The following is a 15,132-nucleotide window of genomic DNA, read 5'->3' as shown; positions in this document are numbered from 1 at the left end:
TCCCATGCGGTGGAAGCTCTGGTCCAGCAGCCCCCAGATCGAGTGGTGTGCAGACCAGCTGTCTCCCTCAACCCCGCAACCCTGCTGCCTGGTACACGGATGGGAGCAGCTTCCTCCAAGAAGAAGAACGGAGGGCCGGAGCAGCCGTCACCACCAAATCGGAGATAGTTTGGACCTCACCACTGCCACCTGGAACATCGGCCCAAAAGGCAGAGCTGATCGCGCTGACCCAGGCCCTCCGGATGGCGGAAGCCCGGAGGACCAGGAACTAACAAAAGAAAATGGGGGCGAAATGGAGCCCCGAGCGACAAGCTTACATCATAGATGGACAGCTAACGTGGTAACCAAAAAAACTCCTAGATGACATCTTTCCCAGGTATGAAATACCCCAGATATTGGGGTCAGACAATGGGCCCGCCTTCGTCTCCCAGGTAAGTCAGGAGGTGGCCAGGCTACTGGGGATCGATTGGAAACTTCATTGTGCATTCAGCCCCCAGAGCTCAGGACAGGTAAAACGTACAAATAAAACCATTAAGGAGACTTTAACCAAATTAACGCTTGCAACTGGCACTAGAGATTGGGTGCTCCTACTCCCCCTAGCCCTTTACCGAGCCCGGAACACTCCTGGGCCTCATGGCCTAACCCCGTTCGAGATCATGTATGGGGCTCCCCCACCAATTGTAAATTTCCTTTACTCTGATATCTCCTCTTTTGCCACTAGCCCTCCAACTGATGCAAAAGACGGTGTGAAAACCCCTGCCTGCCGGGAACAACTGAACCGCCCGGTGGTGCCTCACCCATTCAAGATTGGGGACTCTGTCTGGGTCCGACGCCATCAATCTAGGAACCTAGAGCCGAGGTTGACGGGACAGCGGCTTGGGTCCACACGTCGCATGTAAAGGCTGCCAAGGAACCCGACGAAGCTGAGGGCACCGAGACATCTAGTTCAACGCTCTCCAAACCCACTAAAGATAAAACTCACCCGGGGGTCCCCTTGATCCCCCTAATAGTCCTCCTGACATTGGGAGGGGCATCACCAGAGAGCCTGTTTCCCTGACGCTGGCCCTGTTACTGAAAAAAATTACCATGGGCGGAATAGCTGCTGGGGTAGATACAAGACTGCAGCCCTTATAGAGACCGGCCAATTCAGACAGCTCCAAGTAGCCATGCTCAACAGAAAAGATTTAAAAGATAGTTCCAAAGGTCACCATGGTTTACGACCCTTGTCTCCACCATTATGGGCCCCCTAATCGTCCTCCTGCTCATTTTATTGTTTGGGTCATACATCCTCAACAGATTGGTGCAATTCATCAAGGATAAGGTTTCTGTTGCCCAGGCTTTGATCCTAACCCAGCAATATCAGAGGCTCAGACAGTCAGAGATAGAGTTAACCCCTTATTCTCCATCCTAAAATGAAAGATTTCATTTGGTACAAAAGAAAATGGGGGAATGAAAGACCCCCGCTCCATTATGAGGACATGGGGCTTTGGGCCAATGAAATGCTCCCCCCCATAACTTAGCCTAAGAAACGCCATTCTGCAGGAATCAGAAAAACAGGAGTTCACAGCCATAGCCAGCTACCCGGCCTTGACAGAGATAGCTATGGCCAGCCTTAAAAAAGATAACTGTGGTCAGCAGCCTTGGGAGTAAGACAGTTGATATTTTATGGCGGGCCCCTGGCCTTGAAGAATAAGCAGCTGGCCTGGACAAGGCCAAATCAGCCACACACATGCGACCCCAAGTTCACCCTGGCCTTCTTTGAAACAACCAATAGGGACCCTGTAACTATGCTTCTCGCTTCTGTAACCGCGCCTCTGCCCCTGGGATCCCATAAAAAGTCCCCCTTGCCCTAAGAAGGTGCGCAAGTCCTCCAAGAGACTTCGCCCCAGGTACCTGGTCTAAATAAACCCTCTTGCTTTTGCATCTGATCTGTGGTTTCGGTGTGTTCCTTGGGTTTGGGGTCTCTCCCGGAGAAAGATCTCAGCCGGGGGTCTTTCAGGACCTGTTACCAGTTATCCCATTGTTTACTTTTACTGGTTTAATGAAGTCTACCCAAGGCACAACACATAATAGACTAGTCTATAAATAAACATATCATTGTACCATCTGAGGGAAGAGAACTTGCACTTCTGTGACTAAAGCTCTATAAGAAATTTTTTTCTTTTGTTACAAAAATTTTTAATTAGCCAGGCGGTGGTGGCACACACCTTTAATCCCAGCACTCGGGAGGCAGAGCCAGGTGGATCTCTGTGAGTTCGAGGCCAGCCTGGGCTACCAAGTGAGCTCCAGGAAAGGCACAAAGCTACGCAGAGAAACCCTGTCTCGAAAAAACAAAACAAAACAAAACAAAAATTTAATTAGTTCTTTCAGTAACTTTGTAGATATTAGCCACATACATCAACTAATATAGCCCAAGTTTGTATGAGCCCAGGTATACAATGCTGTATAAGCTAGGATTTTCTTTTTCTCAATTTACAGGTAAGAGTGAAAACTGAGAAACTGAGGCGGATCTCTGTGAGTTCGAGGCCAGCCTGGGCTACCAAGTGAGTTCCAGGAAAGGCGCAAAGCTACACAGAGAACCCCTCTATCGAAAGACCAAAAAAAGAAAAGAAAAAAATTAAATTAAATTTAAAAGGTGCATTACCACCTGCCTATCACATTGCAAGACCTGGGTGCTGATTCTCTCTAGGACCACAGAAGTGGGTTTGGTTTTTCCTCCAATTACAGATTTAAAAGGCAGAAATTTGAAAGTCAAGCAAAGTCATACTTTACTCAAAGAAGACAATTTTATTAGGATTTAAAAGAAACACCTCCAGGCAGGTAAACTGTAAATCTCAGCAGTTGCCCAGAGGAGAATGGAACTGATGAGGAAAAAAGCATGCTTTTAAAATTAAGCCAGTATGGAGATCAAACACATGATGGGAAAGAAACTCTAGAGAAAGAATAAGAAGGCTGAAAGAACCAGAAAAACATGGCTTGTAGGAAGAGTTCTAGCGGGTAGGGATCCCGGGAAGTCAAAGGGCGCTGTCTATCAAAGGGGTAATTATTCCACCTATGGCTTTGACACGGTTAAATTGAGCACATGCTAAATGTTGCCTCGCTTTCCTGAGGGGAGTGGGACCGTGGTCTAGTCATTGACCAGCCCAGCTGGATTAATTTATATTTTGAGTAGTCTGAAATGTAAGCTCTCCACAAAGGCCAGAGATTCTTTACCAGAACCTTTTTTTTTTTTTTCCTGTTTTTTGTTTGTTTGAGACAGGGTTTCTCTGTAAAACAGTCCTGGTTATCCTGGAACTCACTCTGTAGACCAGGCTGGCCTCAAACTCACAAAGATCCACCTGGCTCTGCCTTCCTGAGTGCTGGGATTAAAGGCATTCACCACCACCGCCCAGCAGAACCTTTAATTTTTTGTTGTTGTTTTGGTTGGTTGGTTGGGTTTTTTTTTTTTTTTTTTTTTTTTTTTTTGGTTTTGTTTTTGGCGGGGAGAGGGGGGACAGGGTTTCTCTGTGTAACAGCCCTGTACATCCTGGAACTCATTTTGTAGACCAGGGTGGCCTCAAACTCACAGAGATCCGCTTCTCCTGGTGGCAGTCTGGGTGCCAAATGTAGCTGGAAGTTTTCCTGTGTCTGGGCCCGGTCCTATAGCTGCTCAGACCCAAGTAAACACACAGAGGCTTGTATCAATTAAGAATTGCATGGCCATTGATATGGAAAATTAAATTAAATTATAAAATTAAAAAAAAAAGAATTGCATGGTCAATAACTCAGGTTTCTTACTAGCTAGCTGTTAAATCTTAAATTAACCCATTTCTATAAATCTATGCTTTGCCACATGGCTTGTGGCTTACTGGTACTTTACATCTTGCTTCTGGCAGCAGCTAGCAGAGTCTCCTCTCTCTCCAGTTAGAATGTCCCACCTAACCTTATTCTGCTTCACCATTGGCCAATCAGCATTTTATTTATCAACCAATCAGAGCAACACACATCCACAGCATACAGAACGACATTCCACAGCAGAGATCCACCTGCCTCTGTCTCCCGAGTTCTGAGATTAAAGGCATGTGTCACCACTGCCCAGCCCAAAATCTTTCTTCTTGACCATAAGAAACTAATATTCTCTTAATGGACCTTTATGGTCAGTGTGTCAGTATGATCCCCAGCCTCACAAAAAAACAATAAAGAATAGTTTGAATATTCATCAAAGCAGGGCTTTTTGCTTTATACATTGTTGTGTATTTATTTGAATATATGAAATAGTATATATTTAAATATACTATTTTATGATGATTAATGCTCAAAACTCAATTGCCATGTTGGTGAAATGGCTCAGCAGGTGAAGGCTTTTGCAGCCAAGCTGATTCAATCCCTGAAACCCATATGGTAGAAGAGGAGAACCCAACTCCTACAAGTTATCTGCTAACCAACACACACAAATTCTCTCACTTATGCACACACATGCATGCACACACACACACACACACACACACACACACACACACACACACACACAATAAATGAGTAATTAAACTATCCCAAAGTGTCCATCAACTCAAAGGAATAAAGTAGGTATTTGAAATAAATATTTATATGGGAAACTACCGGGCAGTGGTGGTGCATGCCTTTAATCCCAGCACTCCGGAGGCAGAGGCAGGAGGATCTCTGAGTTTGAGGCCAGCCTGGTCTATAAAGCGAGTTCCAGGAAAGGCACCAAAACTACACAGAGAAACCCTGTCTCAAAAAAACCAAAAAAATAAATAAATATCCTTGAAATCTGTGTTCTTATTGCAAAATCCTGTAGACATGGTTTTAAAAAAAAATGGGCCCTTGAAACTGGGGCCCCTGCAAGAGCAGTAAGGAATCTTAACTTCCAAGCCATCTCTCCATATCCTGTGGACTCAAAGACCCTTAAAAACAGTATTACCTCTCAGTGCTATCCACAGCAACCAGTACAGTTTCAGCCATGCTTCGAATGCCCCAGGAATGTTTGTTGAATGCATGGCTTCCCGCTGTGAAGATTAACTTTAATTGCCAACTTGATTGAACTGAAGACCGCCTACAAGATTAATGAAGCACACCTCTGAGGGTGTCTGTAAGGGCAATTAGGGAGATCAAGAGGGCTCTGACCTAATGAATGGATTAACCATTGATGGCTTCATGAATAGAATGAACGCCATTCTTGGGAGGCGGGGAGAGGTAGGAAGTGGGGACTGTGGTGCATTCACCCTAGCACTTCCCCGTCTCCCCTGATTCGCTTCCCAGCCACTGTGATGAGCCAGCCGCTATGCTTTGCCTGCTCCCTCTGGCAGGGAGGGAATTACAAGCCCCAATAAAAATGTCCCTCTTCCTGCAGCATTGGTAAGAGCAGAAACTAACACTTTCGTCTTTGTGTTAACTACTTACTGTCTGTACTCAGGACTTCTTTTATCCTTGGAAGGTCTACCGAAGACTTGTTTCCGTTCTTTGCCTGCTCTCCTTCTCAAATTCTTACTATCTTCAAAGACCCTGCTGAAGCAACACTCTGTAAGATAAAGCTTGACTGTCCTCTGCAAGTAGGCATGTTTTATCTGTCCTCTTTTGTAACCTCTCCTGATAGAGGACGAGTCTACGGGACATTGTTCTTTTGTTTCTACTTTTTTTTTTTTTCATCTCTTGCTCCCTACCCCCCTTTTTTTGTTTGTGGAGATACAAGATCTTGCTTTGTAGCTGTGGCTATCCTTGAACTTCCACATTCCTGCCTTTGCCTCCCAAGTGCTGAGATTATAGGCACGCTTCATCCTGTCCAGATATCAGGGACATTGTTCTATTCACCCGCTTGCCCTGCCAGGGTTCAACCCGTAGTAGAATTCAGTGAAATGAAGTTCTTTGTTGAGACATGATCTTACAAGGCTATCCATGCTGACCTCAAACTCATACTCTTCCTGCCTCCGTCCCACGAGTGCCAGGATTATAAGCATGACCCCCTTGCCCAGGCCTGGCTAATAAATTGAGCTGTATTACTTATTGAGGCTTGGAACACCCTTAGTACAATTCCCAGTCAGGGGACAGAAGCAGGGTACCACACAGGTCCTGTTCTGTCTTTAGAGACCAGTTTCTGAGATCGCTGTGAAGGTACAATACAAAGAAGTCTGCGGTTGGTTTTCAACTCTTTTGGGCAGCCCATCACCCAGCTCCCAAGTAAACACCACAGGGGCTTATTATTACTTCTGAATGCTCCGCCTTAACTTGGCTTAGTTTCTAGCCAGCTTTCCTTAACTTAAATTATCCCATCTACCCTTTGCCTCTGGGCTTTTCCCATTCTCTTACTTCTGTAAATCTTACTCCACGGCAGCTGGGTGGTTGGCCCCTGAAGTCCTCCTCCTTCTCTGGCTACTTCTTTCTCTCCCCCCAAGATTTCTCCTTCTATTTATTCTCTCTGCCTGCCAGCCCCTCCTATCCTTTCTTCTGCCTCACTATTGGCCCTTCAGTTCTTCATTAGCCGACCAGGTGCGTTAGACAGGCACCGTAACACAGCTTCACAGAGTTAAACAAATGCAACATAAACAAAATAACACAACTTAAAATAATATTCTATACCGGGCGGTAGTGGCACGCCTTTCATCCCAACACTTGGGAGGCAGAGCCAGGCAGATCTCTGTGAGTTCAAGGCCAGCCTGGGCTACAGAGCCAGGACAGGCACCAAAGCTACACAGAGAAACCCTGTCTCAAAAAAAGAAAAAAAAAAATCCAACAACAAAAGTCTCCCCATCTTTTCACTGTTGGCGTTCTACCTCTCCACAGATAATTCAAATTAAAGCTCACATGCCTTACTTGGACAAAAATCAGAAACCCAGTTTCTCCTTAGTGTAATCACATCCCCCTTCCTTCCTGGCAAGTTTCACAGACATGTGCTGCTGATTAATGAGGCCCTTTCCTCAAAAGACCTCACAAGGGAAGAACTCATGCTTTATCCACTACAGTATCCCCAGCACCTAGCACAAGGCTGGCCTGGAGTAAGCAATACTCTATAATGAGTGGCTGGTTAATAAATATTATTTATTGTTTATTTAGCAGTTCTGGGGGTTGATGCATACTAGGCAAATACTTTAGTTCTAATTTGAATTCTAAACCCAAGATAAGATATTTTTTTTTATTTGGCTTTTTTATTTAAATTTTTTTTAATTCATTTTACATACCAACCACAGATCCCCCTCATCCCTCCTCCTGCTCCCTCCCCTGCCTTCCTCCCAGACCCACTCTTCATCCCTTCCTCTAAAAGGTTACGTCCTCCCATGGCGGGGACAGCAAAGCCTGGTACATTCAGTTGAGGCAGGACCAAGCCCCTTCTGATTGCATCAATGGTGAACAATGTGTCTGACCGTAGGTAAGGGGATCCAGAAAGCCAGCTCCTGCACCAGAGATAGATCCTGATCCCACTGCCAGGGGCCCCTCAAACAGACCCAGCTACACAACTGTCTTCTGTATGCAGAGGGTCTAGTTCAGTCCCATGCAGGTTCCACAGCTCTTGGTCTAAAGTTTGTGATTTCCTATGAGCTTGGTTCAGTTGTCTCTGTAGATTTCCCCATCATGCTCTTGACCGCCCTTTCTCATGTACTATCTCTTCCCTGTCTTCAAATGGGCTCCCAGAGCTCAGCCTGGTGTTTGACTGTGCATCTCTGCATCTGCTTCCATCAGTTACTGGATGAAGGCTCTATGATGACAGTTAGGGTATTCACCGATCTGATTACCAGAGTAGGCCAGTTCAGGCACCCTCTTCACTGCTAGTCTAGTCTGGGGTCGTCCTTGTGGGTTTCTGGGAATTTCCCTAGCACCAGGTTTCTTCCTTATCCCATGTCTCCCTCTATCAAGATATTTCTTTCATTGCTCTCCCACTCCGTCCCTCCCCCAGCTCGATATCCTGTACTGTGGTGGTATTGTGTTCCCCAAAATATTGTGTACCTTAATAAACTTATCTGGGGTCAGAGAACAGAATAGCCACTAGATACTTAAGATAGGCAGTGATAGCACATGCCTTTAATCCTAGCATTCCAGAGGCAGAAATCCATGTGTTCATGTAGATGTAACCAATCGTCTTATTAAAATAAGAAACACAGAGCCAATGTAAAAGAGAAAGCCGAGAGGTCAGAGCTCAGAGATAAAATCTTACCTCCTGCAGTGCTCCTAACTTCCCCGAGAGAGCTACTTCCTGTTTGTCTGTGTTTAAATAGTCTTTCTGTTCTGCCTTCTCATTGGTTCTAAACCCAACCACATGACTGCCTCATCACTGCCTGTAAGCACCGCCCTCCAGGTCTTAAAGGCATATGTCTCCAATACTGGCTGTATCCCTGAACACACAGAAATCTACCTAGCTCTTCTAACCATCACGCTCTTGCTATGGCTCTAATAGCTCTGACCCCATGGCAACTTTATTTATTAACATAAAATTAAAATCACATTTCAGTACAAATAAAATATCACCATATTTTCCCTTTTCTATTTTAATAAAAAGAAAAAAGGCAAAAGGTTATAACTAACAAAAGAAAAACTATATACAAAAGTACAATAACTATATACAATATATACAAGTAACAAATACCTAAACGATGTCTAGTCCATTTGTATTTGACAAATCAGAGAAAATAATTCCCTTATCTATCCTATTTTAGTAAGTCCAAAATGTATCTAATTCACTTTCTATCCTAATTAATCTTTAACTATAACTAACTAATCTTCAACTCCCTCAGAGACCCAAGAAGGAAATAATATTAGCTAACAAAAATAAAAACAGGAAGTGCACAAAAGCAACTTCCAAAAATTTTGTGAGTTGACAGAAACAGCCAGCTGCCTGGACAGTCACCTGAGGTTTCTTTGCAGTGTTGGGGCATCATCTTCAGCCTATAGGCTTATCGTATCTGACAGACTCATTTGTGAAGTAGGTTGTACACAACGTCAACAGTTCAACCTCACATTGGGTGAGAGCAGTCCATGTACCAGAAACACCTGAATTCCACTAGTGTCATGTCATGATTCAGGATTTTAAATTCTGGAAATTGTTGATGGTTTTTGAATTCAGCTGTCCATTCTTCTTGGCTGTGTATATATGGCTTCATCTCAGCATCCCCTTCTTCTCCACATCTCTCTATTAAATGCCAGTCTACTATTAAGAGGCGTGAGCTTTCAGTTGCTGTTCCATTGCACAACAGAAGCCATCGGCCCACTGCCTGTTCAGCTGCCTTCGAAGAAAAGGGCACTGTACCTTTTCCGGATTGTGAAGGCCACTTCAGGGATGGTGCCATATTGTCCTGGCCTCAGAAGATGCCTTCTGATAAAGCCATAACCACACTTGTTTTGGCAGGAATCGGTAGTCCTTTGTTTCGTGTTCTGTCTGTCCATTTTGTCCTGTTGATTTGAGGATACTTTGTTGTCCAGTGGCTAACTTTTGCCACAATGAAAATTAACTCCATATGCAGTTTCTTCAATGCCCATATTTTCTCTGAAGTAGATTGGTACTGCCAGGAGCCGACATGTCTCAAAAAAGAAAAATTTCTAAGTTATTAAAACATTTTAAATGCCATATTTGGTAGATCTCTGAAGGGTTTGAAGATGACCTGTCTAAAACATATCTGCTCAATTTTTAAAACGTATCTAATATGACTACAATTTCTATTGTAATGTCTATAACTACTAACTTTCATTTCTTTATATCCTAATAGTTGGTAATAATGTAAAGTATTTAAAACTAGTAATTATCTTTTTCTTTTCTTTTCTTTCTTTCCTTTTTTTTTTTAAACAAGAACCTTAAATCTAATCTCCTTTGCTTAGCCTTTTTCCTAACCCTTGACAACAACTTGTAACCAAACCCCCTAAACAATGAAAATTATCCCAGACCCAAAACCCATTAAAAGAACCAAAAAACCACCCGCCCCACACCACTTCTTTGGCAATGTGGGTGTCATATTCTTAAAATTGCTTCCTGCTGGGTATGGGCAAAGTTATCTTTATCCTGAAAGAAAAATTTAGGTTAATTGTCAAATTCTAGGAAAGGTAACTATATCCTTCATTATTATCCAGTCTGTGTATAAAGCCAAAGTTCAGGGTTTATCTCAAGTCCTTATTCAAGTAGTCTTTGAGACTGGATCATCTCAGCTAGTCATCTCAAAATTGCTCTGAGCACCTTGTAGTTCAAAGCTGATCTGTAGATGATGTTTGTCAGATTAGTGATATTATTATTGTCCACGTGGAATTGTTGTTGTTGTGGGGACCCATCTTCTTCCTGGAGACTTCAGTTGATGTTAGGCCTGGCCATGATTTCCTGCAGAAAACTGATAAGAGACTCGAACACAAAGACATATATATGCAGCTAATTGAAGCCTTTTTTCTAGAATTAGTACTCTATATGACCATTCATATCTTAACAAAGTTTAAAATGTATATGTATATATTAATCTTGTAAATTTTGATATAAAATTTATACTTTAAGAAAAGTTTAAAGAATCAGAATAGAATCAAAGAGTTGAGATTAGTAATAGAATAGTCCCTTAATTAATTTGGCTTTTGTCCTGTCCCATAGCAGAAAATGGCTCTTTTATTCTGGCATGATACAGGGAGTTTGTATTTTCATTTTAACAACATGCTTGAGTTTAAAGAAGGAGAGAGCCATTCTCCAACTCCAAAGTCAGCTTTAAATTTTAATTGAACTGGGACTATTAGAAGACCAATAGTGTTAAATCTTTAGAGAAAAGCAGAAACAAACATTTAAGAAGACATAAAATTTTTTAGATAATATATACCCATATGCCATATACTCCCATATACTCTGTTTCCTGGGATAGATGATTTGTCCCTTTTCTTCAGTTGTCTCATTTGTCTTGTGTTCTTCAGATTCCTTAACCTTCATCCTCCTAAAAGACAAAAAACAAAAACCTTTCCCCAAGACTAATTGGGGGATGTTCCCTTTTGGCAGGTTATTATCTGATTAAATGAAAAGGCATGTGTTACTGGTACAAGTTAGTTTAAATTGGATGTCCATGCTGGTTGATGAACTATCATCTCCTCTAATTAAGAGGTTTCTCTTGTTCAAATCGAACCTTTATCAATTTTGATGGTACCCACAGCTTATCTTCTCCTGTAGAAACAAAAGCAAAACCTCGTCCCCAACGTAATACATACCCTGGTTTCCATTCTGAGGTCAGCACATCCTTAAAGTATATAGGCTGATTTAATTCTGGTATTGTGTTCCCCAAAATATTGTGTACCTTAATAAACTTATCTGGGGTCAGAGAACAGAATAGCCACTAGATACTTAAGATAGGCAGTGATAGCACATGCCTTTAATCCTAGCATTCCAGAAGCAGAAATCCATGTGTTCAAGGATACAGCCAAGCATCGTGACTCATGCCTTTAATCCCAGGGAGTGATGGTAGAAAGCAGAAAGGTATATAAGGCGTGAGGACCAGAAACTAGAAGCATTTGGCCTGGTTAAGCATTTGGCTGGTTAAGCTTCTAGGTTTTGAGCAGCACAATTCACCTGAGACCCATTCTGGATGAGGACTCAGAGGCCTCCAGTCTGAGGAGACAAGACCAGCTAGGGATCCGGCGAGATGAGATAGCTGTGGCTTGTTCTGCTTCTCTGATCTTCCAGTTCACCCCAATACCTGGTTCAGGTTTGATTTTATTAATAAGAACTTCTACGATTCCTGCTACACTGTACCCTCATGTTCTCATCCCCCATCCCCTCTCCTCTAATGCCCCTCCTTCATCCCCAGTTTACTCATGGAGATCTCCAAGATAAGTTTTTTTAAGGAAACCATTTCAGGAATAAGGTGTTGAGGTTTGGGGGTTTTGTTTTGTTTGAACTCTCATTGTGAGGAGAATAAAGAGATGGCTTAGTGGTTTAAGAGCACTGACTGAACTTTTAGAGGACCCAGGCTCACTTCCCAGCACCCACAAGGCAGCTTACAACCCTGTAGCTCTGGTTATAGGGGATCCGATGATTTCTTTTGCACTGCACACACATGGTGCACAGACACATGCAGGCAAAACATATAAAGGAAAAAAATACAATTTCCATCGTCAGGAGGTTAATCCTTACCTGTTCCTCCTCTGGAGGGCAGTAGAAAATGATGACTGGAGCTTGCATGATCTGCTGATTAGCATTTCCGTGTGGCCAGGACCTGACAACATCCTGGTTGCTCCTATCTGATTAAAAAAAAAAAAAAAAATACAATTTCCCTAGGTCTTTGGATTTTCATTTCCAAAAGCTCCGATCATATGAAATTTGGTTAAATAATTGGTATGCTTTCCTTTTTAAGATAATTTAACGGATCTCTGTGAGTTCGAGGCCAGCCTGGGCTACCAAGTGAGTCCCAGGAAAGGCGCAAAGCTACACAGAGAAACCCTGTCTCGAAAAATCAAAAAAAAAAAAACCATAATTTAAAAAATTCATTACTTGAAATTTTCATGCATATATACAATGTATCTTTAGCATATCTACTTCCAAATCCCTCCTTCCAATGCCCACCAGGCCCCCCAACACATCTCCCCAGCTTCATGCCCTCTTTTTTTTTTTTCTTTTCTCTTTGCTAATAATCCACCGAGCCAAATTAGTGGGCCCATATGGGCATGGGTGTGAGGTCATCCCCTGTGGTATGGGCAAACTCCCAACGGTCACTCCCCGAGAGAAAAGGGAACCTTCCATCCCCAGTTGCCATCACCTGCCAATCCTCCTCTCAGTGGAGGATAATTCACCTGTTACGATAATTAACAGTGATAGTTAGGGCTGGGGGTGTGACTCAGCTGGTAAGGTGGGTTCCATCCCCGGCACCACACAAAAGTGGGCGCCACACAAAAGTGAGCACATGCCTATAATCCTAGCACTTGGGAAGCAGAGGCAGGAGGATTCAAGGCTGGCCTCGAATGAAACCCTGTCCAAAAATGAATAAATAGAAGATTAATTGTCAACTTGACAAGATCTAAAATCACCTTTAAAAATGCTTTGGAAACTTTATTGAATGAATGGCTTTCAGAGCAATTATGTGGAAACCCTCACAACCATTCCCTTCACATGAGTTAATATTCTTTATAATATCAAGACTAATTGCCTAAAGATCGTGTAGGAAAACTGACAAGCTAAAAGACATAATCAAAGTGGATCAAAGGAAACTATCCAGGTAAAACTAAAAACCTCTCATTTTGTGCCCAGGATTCAGCCTTTATGTTTCAGAATTAGTGTGGCTGTGGGTCAATTCAACATTAGTGAGCATAGGTCACAATAACTGGCTTTTTTTTTTTTTTAAATTACAATGTGAAGCTGGGCAGTGGTGGCACAGGTCTTTAATCCCAGCACTTGGGAGGCAGAGGCAGGTGGATCTCTATGAGTTCAAGGCCAGCCTGGTCTACAGTGTGAGTTACAGGACAGCCAGGACTGTTATATAGAGAAACCCTGTCTCGAAGGAAAAAGATTTTTTTACAGAATTACAATGTATGTGTGTTTCTGTGTGTGTCACAACATGTGTGCTCTTTTCCCCCATGTGAGTCCTGGAGACTGGACTGAGGTCGGTGGCTTGGTGGTGGCAAGCACCTTTACACACTGAGCCATCTTGTGGCCCCCTGATGGGTTTTTGTTAAAGGTTCAGAAGAATGTGTTGGGTATTGTAGGGATGTCCATAATCCCAGCATTTAGGATGCAGAACAATGAAAAGCTCCAAGACAGCCCAGGCTACATGAGACTCTGGCTCAAAACAAACAAACAAACAAAAAACATATGTGTAGGAGAGTGATGTCTTAGTATATACTTCAGAATTAAATATTTGTAAGTTTGTTGTGAGCTTTCTAAAATTTTTTTCTCAAGCAGGTATGCATCACCCACATACATGTGTGTATTTTAGCAAGATTGGGATATGTTATATACAATAAATACTCTGCAGTTTGTCTTTTTTATATTATTTATATTTATAGTGTTTATTTTTATTTTGATTTATGTGTATGTGTTTGTATGTCTACCACTTTGTACAGGTGCCTATAGAGGCCAAGAGAGGGCATCAGATACCCTGAAGTTGGAATTCCAGGGAGTTAGCTGTGATCTACCTGACTTGGGTGCAGCTAACGAACTTGGATCCTCTGGCAGAGCAGCCAGTGCTCTTAACCCCTGAACCATTTCTCCAACCCCGTGTGTGTGTGTGTGTGTGTGTGTGTGTGTGTGTGTGTGTGTGTGTGTGTGTGTGGTTTATTAATATGGAATATATATATATATATATATATATATATATATATATATATATATATATATATATATATATATATATATATATATATATAAAATGTATGTATTTTTAAAGTGGCCTGTGGCAATTGTACACTCATACACGTATACATAAGCCAATATCTCCTAGAACCTTTGTTGTTCCCTTCTTTCTTTCTTTTAAATTTTATAATTTTATGAAAGAGAGAGAGAGCCGACGTACATGTGTGAAGGTCAGAGGATCACCACCTTTCTGTGTGTCCTAGAGAGCAAGCCTAGGCTACCAGACTTGTGCAGCAAGCTCCTTCCCAGTATGAGCCGTCTGGCCGGCCGCCATCATTTCTTTATGATGGACCCATTCGAATCCCTTTTCTGCCTTTTGTGGTGCACACTACATAGTTCTGTGTACCCACCGCACTGTGAACGACCACACCAGAGCTTCTCGCTCCCCTGTAACCGAAGCTTAGGACCTGTTGATCAACGCTGATAAGAAGGGCCCTTCCACTTCCGTGAGATGGATTCTGAGAGCTCCCTTAAAGGAGAGAGGTCATATGTCTTTTAGTGCCCGGCTTATTTCACTTTGTCTGATGGTGTCCTACCATGTTGCAGCAAATGACAGGGTCTCCTTCCTCTTGGCTGAATCGTATTTCATTGTCTCTGTGACGTGTTTTCTTCATCCATTTGTTGGGTGATTGACCCTTAGGCTGCTCCAAGCCCTTGGCCATTGTGAATCATACTTCAGAGTAAACACATACATGCTAGGGTTTCTTCAGTGTACTGATTTCATTTCCACTCGATGCATATCCTGGCGTAGAATTACTAGATACATGGCTGTTCTGTTTCTAGATTTTTCTTGTGTTTTGGTTTGGTTTTCAGACAAGGTTTCCAGTAGTTCAGCCTAGCCTTGAACTGACTAA

The 15,132-nt window shown here is 42.7% G+C and overlaps 1 non-coding gene across 1 annotated transcript; it reads left to right on the top strand.

Annotated features, from left to right (window-relative positions):
• The first annotated feature begins 12,045 nt into the window (after positions 1 to 12,045).
• LOC143268789 (U8 small nucleolar RNA) lies at positions 12,046 to 12,179 on the top strand. Its single transcript, XR_013044914.1, has one exon. It is a non-coding gene; the product is annotated as a U8 small nucleolar RNA (small nucleolar RNA).
• Positions 12,180 to 15,132: the final 2,953 nt, after the last annotated feature.

The sequence above is a fragment of the Peromyscus maniculatus genome, chromosome 15 (assembly GCF_049852395.1).
Source record: "Peromyscus maniculatus bairdii isolate BWxNUB_F1_BW_parent chromosome 15, HU_Pman_BW_mat_3.1, whole genome shotgun sequence".
Lineage (NCBI taxonomy): Eukaryota > Metazoa > Chordata > Mammalia > Rodentia > Cricetidae > Peromyscus > Peromyscus maniculatus.
Note: the sequence above shows the minus strand (reverse complement) of the source record. Positions and strands in the feature narration are given on the sequence as shown.